Below are 7,690 nucleotides of genomic sequence, written 5' to 3' on the forward strand. Positions count from 1 at the left end.
TACGAATGGCTGAAGCGACAAACAGAATAGAATAGAAGCACTTTATTGATCCTAGCAGGGAAATTACTTCGCAGTTACAGCATAGAGACAAGACACACAACAACCACCACTGAGTAGCAATTGTAGACAAAATAAAAATAAAATATAACATGCTGTCAATATAAAAAGCAACTTAGAGCAGTCCTTAGAGCCAAGTCACGCCACTCTGAAATGGCCCAAAGTGGATGCTCTTCTGGAGCAAGTCTCAATTCACAAGGGCAGGTAACAGCAAGTATAAACTAGGTGTGAACCAAGTGTTCACTTCAACGGATGTGATTAAACCCAAAAGAACCAGGAGACCAGGATGAGGGATGGAGAAAAGATGCTGCTCAGAGAGATGTGGTCAGACCAACTCCACATTAGGAAATGATTGCGGCATTTACTCGACACATTTAGTGGGCAGATAATAGGCGCTCTTTATTTGAGCAAACAAACCAGTTCCTCTTGCATACGTCAGTCCCAGTGGAACATGTAGATGAGAGTTTAGGCTCTGACCTACAGTAACAAGGACACCTTGTTAACCAGCTCTGCTGTACATGATGAAATGAGAAAACCTCCACTTATCCATCTCTGTCAGTGAACAGGCAGCCTAATAGAAGGGATAAGGTCATCACCGAATGTCATGTGTGTTTACCCTCCAGACGCAGACAGATGGGAACCCAACAGGTTTCCATGATTGAATCATTCCCTTTGCTCCGTTTTGAACTGCTCGGATACACTCATCTGGTTTGTTTGTGAGATGGAAATCCAGACGAATTAAGATACTGAAATCATCCGGCGCCTTCTTCGGGTGCTTCGGGACGATAAAGGTAATCTCTTTCATGAATTATCGAACAGCGAGAGCTTATTGGGCGCAGACTTAATCTGTATTTATTCACCGCAGTAAAAGAGAAAGTGTGCAAGTGGAGAGACATTAAGAAAATCAACTCCTTGCTTTTGTCAACAGAAAGAAAAAAAATAGGAAAGCTATGAACAGTTAAGTGAGATGGATACTTCAGCTTGAGCACATGCATTATGTCAGGAGAGAACAGGCTGTATTTACCGTCCACACGCTTTACATTCCAATTATATACAGATAAAATTGCCCTATAATACTTTTTTTTGTGGTAGAGATTCATGGCACAATGCTTGTCAGAGTAATGCTGGTGCTTCATTACATGTATAATGAAAGGTGACTTTTTTTTCTTTTTTAAAAGACCAATCCTGAGAGGATTTATTGCTCTCTGCCAGGCCCAAGCTCATGGAGATCAATAGAACAGGAGTTAGGAGAGGAGCGAGGGGTGCGACGTGTCATCGTTTTAATGAAATATAGATTTGGGATGGTTAAACAGCTCGCTACTGGGGGCAAAATTGTTCACTTTCTCACTGCTAAACAAAGCCATCCATTAAACTGCAGAAAAATCAATAGGTGGGGCCATGAACAATATGTACCTTTCAAATGTAGGTACAGTTACACGGGACGGTAGATAATAAATCAAAGCTAAAAGGTATCAAATCTTTTCCAGTGATTGTGTCAAAAAGTCTTTCATCACCGCAAAACCAGAGGCACAACAGTAAACCCAAGCTGACAGATAATATACAGAACCCTGGAAAAGTATTTTTACAGACTTACGCTGTACTTTAAATGTTTCACATCATCAAATAAATTCTATTATCAAATAATACCTAAGAAAGTTTCAAATGAGAATTTCATCTATCGTGGAAAAAAAGCTATCCAAACCAACATGGCCATATGTGGAAAAGTAATTGCCCTCTAAACGTAACACCTAGTTGTACAACAGCTGCCATTAATGTTTCATACACCTGGCTGCCGTTGATGTCGCTGTGGTAGAATTTTGGCAGATATTTTCTCTCAGATTATTTGTCTCATAACATATCGTCACAACAGTGATGGCCTTAACAAATGTGTATTTTTTTCAAAAAACTTACATACTCTTGCTTTAAAGTCAGATTAAATAAGATTATGCTTTGAATAGGCCACTTCAAAACCCTCATTTAGTTGGGGAGTTTTTGTAGTGTTCTTAGCAGCCGTTTAGAGGTGGACTTCACGGTGGACAGTCCAAGTGTGCCTCAGCTCAAGGTTGCAAACGGATGGAGGAACATTCTCCTTCAGGGTTATCGTCTTGAGAATTGAATTTGTAGATTCAAACTTTATGATTTGAAGAAACCCATTTTTTTAGAGGCTTAATGTGAGATATTTTGTGTTTTTGGTCAGCAGTGATTTATTTATTTATTTTTCTGCTTTACAACTCTCTTCTACCCAGTTGCTTTCTCATTGTTCAGTCATGAACAACGAGAAATGGCAGTGACTCAGATGTTGTTGTTTTGTGACCCTTGGTTGAGGAATGAAGCACTTTTGGAGTAATTCTGGTAGCTTGGCCACTTCTGCAAAGGTTTACCACTGGTTCATGATTTCTCCACTTGTGGATAAGGACTCTCGCTGTGCTTAACTGGAGTCTCATTGCCCTAGAAATACTTTTTTTGTACCCTCTCAACACTGATACCGTTAAGCCCAAAATTACTCATACCCTTGGCAGATTGATGTTGATGTCAGTAACTTTGTTTTCTGTGTGTTCTTGATTTGCTTTTCATATAGGCATGGTGCATTACCAGGCTGCTGTCTAATGCGTTGCTTGATCAATTGGTCACACTGGATTTTATTTAGGATTATCAGAATAAAGCTGGGAGAATACACACCAAAAAATAAAATACTGTCAGTAGGGCTTCTGTGGGTTTCAACAAATCAAATTTAAGTTTTTGAATGCCATTTTAAGACTAGTATCAATAAGATTTAAAACATGTATTGCAACAGTGTACACAAGAAAATAATGTTTCAAATACACAGCTGTAAGAGGGACAAACTTAAGGAAGAAATTATCTATAGCTCTTGTCACATTCTTATTAAAGTTGGGGATAATAATTACCTTTTTTTAGTCTTGTTTCCTACATGTCATCATAGCAGCATCTATGGCTCTCTTCTTTTGTGGTTTCATGTTCTACACTCCTCAGCTGTATTTCCCTTTGTAGTAACAACTTTGTTGAAACATAATTTCTTCAATAAGTCAAACTGGAGCTTTTTTTAAAATACATTAAACCTCCAACTTCAGTTTGTGTTGCTCTTAGATCAGTGCTAGCAATGCTAGTAGCAAGACCAACCATTACCCGCAGAGCTTTAGCCACATCAGTGAATCAAAACTATGTAGTTTCTGGGATCTGTTTCTGGCTTTTGGCAGCAGTTCTGTGCATCTCACACTGCGTAAACATTTTTAACTCCCGTAGCGCCAGGCTTTTATGAACACAAGTGACATATGGGATAGTAACAGAAATGTGCCTGAGGTGAAGACAAGCGTTGTCCAGCCAACTGGCTATAAATTGCACTTACACATAGTAGATGACAAAAAAGCTAGCTAGCAAGGGTATGATAGCAGTAACTAACCGCCTGAGTCACAGAACGCCATGAAGATGTCTGAGCACAACTCAAACTTTTGCCTGACTGAAAAGTCCTGGAGAAAGAGAAATATTCTGATGGCTGATGACTTCCTGAAGGCAGCGTTTCAGAAAAAGCTGGAGTTTTTAAAGCGACAGAGGCCCAATTTCAAGGTGATAAATTATTAAGTAAAACTTCTTTTAAGTCGTACTTTACATAAGTATGATTTTTTTTTACATTTTGTTTAACCACTGAAGTTAACAGTTACTTGATTTTGTTATCAAATAAGAGTTAGCACAGTATTATGTTTTCTACACTGTGTGGAAAACATAATACTGCCCCATCATTTTAAAATCAATGTAAGACATTTTAAATTCTTAATTTTAGATACATTAATTTAAAGACTTTTTAAGAATGCTCTGACACCCTGTGTAAAATGACACAATGTGGAAATTTAGCAACACTTTAGTAGTTGAAGCCTGAGCCAGAATTTTGTGGAACACAGGGCAGCTTTTAGTGTATATATAGTTCATTTTCTTTTAAGTAAATGTGATGTTGTACCACAAACATCACTTTACAATTATATATCCACGAAGCTATTGAAGATCCCATCACTACACGTCAGTCTGATGACGCTGTAAAACAGAAGGTCGGTCACAATCAGTCCCTCCTATTCATCACAGGCTTTTAAGCAAAGACATTGACCACAAATGGACTCCAACACAACAAACAAGAAAACCGAGGCAAAAAGAAGGAAGAGGAACGACCGCGTGCAGAAGGTACGCTCAAGTGTCGCAGCAAGAACGCGGCGCACGTGTCGTTGCTTATCACGACGGCAAAACGGTAATAAAAACAGAGATTACATGGAGCGGAACGTAAACAAAGCAAATGCGCTTGGTGTTTGTGGCATTAATGCGTTTCTAAAAGGTTGAGGACACTTATTTGGAGGCATTCTCATTGAACCCTATAATGACACGTTTGGTTCTGGGTTTGAGGCCTCCACATTCAGACAGCGGGATCAGATGAAGAAAGCTCTCCGCACAAGAGGTCCTCGTCTCTGAAAGCCGCGCTAATGGCCGCTTTTAACGCGACCTCGGTGACCCCTGAAAGTGTGGGAGATGTTAAAGTGGAATAAATGGCTCCGTAAAAGCCATCCAGGATGTTTTTGTTGTCCGTCTGAGGAGAGAAAAAAAAAAAGAAAAGAATTCTGTGCAACATGTATTTTTTCCTCCACTTTTGTCGGACAGGTGAGACCAAGACCCCCGTACTTTATTTCGAGGCTTTCAAACAGCTGTCCGGCATACGCGACATGCAGATATTAATTTGAGAACCGGCCCGACTGAATCTAATTTCCATTTTGCTTTGAATCGACAACCGTCCGGGGAAGCCTCGGAAAATTGCCTCCTGTGGAATAAGAGATGGAAGAGACGAGTCTGGTGTGAGCTGTAATAATGCGGCTGCTTTAAATGCATTGGCACCACTGCGGTGCATAATTACAGTGACACGAGGGGGGGGGGGGGGGGTACCATGTCTCTGATCTGGATCATGTAATGTGAGCGAGCTCATATTCTTTTCATAAATCATGCACCTCATTCTGGGTGGTCTCTTATCCTGTTAGCGGAAAACAGATGCGCTGTCGTTAGCGCTTCTGAGAAACAGCAAGTACAACATGAGACACGGCTAACATGTTCATAACAAAGAACTGCTTAGTTTGGGGTTAGAGAATTTATTTCAAATTCAATTTAGATAGGTGAACTCCAACATTTTGGAAAAACAAAAATAAAAAGTTTACTCTGCACTTGATCTAAACTCTTCCCAACACAAACAAAAGTTCTACTACACTTCATAGAAAACTGTAAAATCTCCTGTTTATTTTTTAAAATGGGACAAAAATGCCGTCGATAGCAAACATATCTAAAAAGAAATGTAACTGTACTTTAATTTCTTGAAATTGGGTCTCTGTCTCTTAAAGAAACTCCTGCTCTCTGAAACTCCGCCTTCAGGAAGTCATCACAACATTTCTCCTCTATTAACCCTTTAACAAGGTTTTTACCAGTGTTGCTCTGAGAAGCGGCTCCTATAAGGAGCTCAGCAGAAGTGCAATTCTGCCAGGTGTTTGCCAGTTGCTGCTGGCTAGTCTGAAGGAGCTACTCTGTGAACCACATGTATGAACGAATCAAGACAACACTCCAGGTATATTTTCCTTGAGGGAAACTAAACTAAAAAAAAAGTAGCTTTTACGTAACCCTGCCTTTAAGATGCACCTTTAAGATGTTTTTAAGACGATCTGCCTAATTTCCATACACCAGGCTGAAAATGCAGGTATGAAGAAAGTCCACATGCTTCTGTAAAAAATGCAAGGCTTTTATTCATTTGGTCTGATGTAATATTTTAATCTTAAACATTTTGTTCCAGATAATTACCAGAAATAAAGGCTTGAAAACATCAGTCTGATTAATCTACATAATGTGTTTCACTTAATGAACTGAACTACTGAAATAAATTAACTTTTCAATAATATTCTAATTCAATGAGTGGGTCTGTACTGGGTTTGAAACATTTTAGCATAATGACAAGCCTCGCTGCATGAAGGATGAATTTGGAAATTCCTTTTTTTGGAATCCAGGTGTCACACAATGAACTGGATGTCCATGACTTCTTACATGTCGCTCAACAAATGGAAGTGACTTCTGCACCTTCTTTGGGTGACAAACTGTTTATAAAGTGAGCTTAACTGATTTCACTAACGTCCGGCTGGTTTTCACCTAAGCTAATTCAAAGATTTTGTTCTTGCATTGTTTTAACGGGGCAGTATTATGTCAAATTTACTTTTTTTTCTCCCCTCCAGGGGGTCTTTTTTGTGGGCTCTAGTGTCCCTTAAATGACAGTAGGCTGACAGGAAAGGGGGAAGAAGAGGGGGGAAGACATGCAGCAAGGATCGCCGGGTCCAGGAATCAAACCTGCGACTGCCGCATCGAGGACTCAAGGCCTCCAAATGTGGGTCGCGCTAACCACTACACCACCATAGCACGACCCCAAAAATGTAAATTTTTTACGTTTACATCATGTTATAATGTTATTCCCTCTTTAAAAACATAAATAATGTAATGTTGTTGCTTTGATTGTTTCATGCAGGTTTGAGAAAGCCTTGTCTCCGATGGCAACCATTCAGCTGTGCAAAACGCCTTGGTGGACCTAGCCCCGCCTTCAAGGATGAAGTTCCTCCTCAAAGTTGCAGTTTTCAAGCTTACAATCTTCTACCTCAGAGAGCAGCCCTCCCCTGCAACTGCCCCATTCAGCTCCTTCAGACTAGCCAGTAGCAATTAGCAAACACCTGACAGAACCGCACATCTGCAAAGCTCATGTCAGGAGCTACTTCTCAGGGCAACTCTGGTAAAAATGTTGTGAAAGGGTTTAAACAGAAGCCATGTTGTGATGACTTCCTGAAAGCGAAGTTCCAGAAAGAGTAGGAGTTTTTAAAGAGACAGAGGCCCAATTTTAATGCTTTAAATTACAATGTAGTCCATATTTGATATAAACAGCATTTTTAAACAACTTAGGTCAACATAGTTACTTGATTGTGCTATAAACTGGCACTGTGTGCCTTCAAAGACTTCCACATGCTAACACAGACGTGCTTTCATGCAGATCAAACCAAGGGGGAGGGAGGACGGAGCATTTGCAAGGTGCTTGAATAATGGCTGGCGGAGCGCTGATAACCTTTGGGCTTATTATCCCAATTAGAGCACACAGCTGGAGGAGGAAATTAATTCAACACCGGACCACTTTGTTTGCTTATTTACTGATGAGCACGAATTGGAAGGGGGTAAACAGAGCCTGATGATCAGAGCTCTAGCTTGGCGTTGCGGGGATGGTCATCAATTTAGCGAAGCGTGCGATGAAACTGATTTGATTCGAGAAAGTGATTGTGATCCAGCTCCTTCCAGCACCGTTCCTGTCAATCAAAGCGAGCACAAGCTCGTCCAAAAATGGAGATTTTATTGTGAGAAACGGATGAGTTTGAAAGTAATAAGTAGGAACAGCTGGAACTCTTAAGTAAACAGAAAGGACAAGGAATGTAGATTCAAGCAGGAGGGAGTATGTTTTCTTACTAGATCACCTAGTTGGCACATTTTAAACTAAAAAGATGTATGAGAGCAGAGAAAATGGCACTTTCCCCCCCTTTTTTTCCTCCTCATGCCATAATGTGGGTTTCCTCTGAAC

The sequence above is a fragment of the Xiphophorus couchianus genome, chromosome 13 (genome assembly GCF_001444195.1).
Source record: "Xiphophorus couchianus chromosome 13, X_couchianus-1.0, whole genome shotgun sequence".
In the NCBI taxonomy this organism is placed as follows: Eukaryota; Metazoa; Chordata; class Actinopteri; order Cyprinodontiformes; family Poeciliidae; genus Xiphophorus; species Xiphophorus couchianus.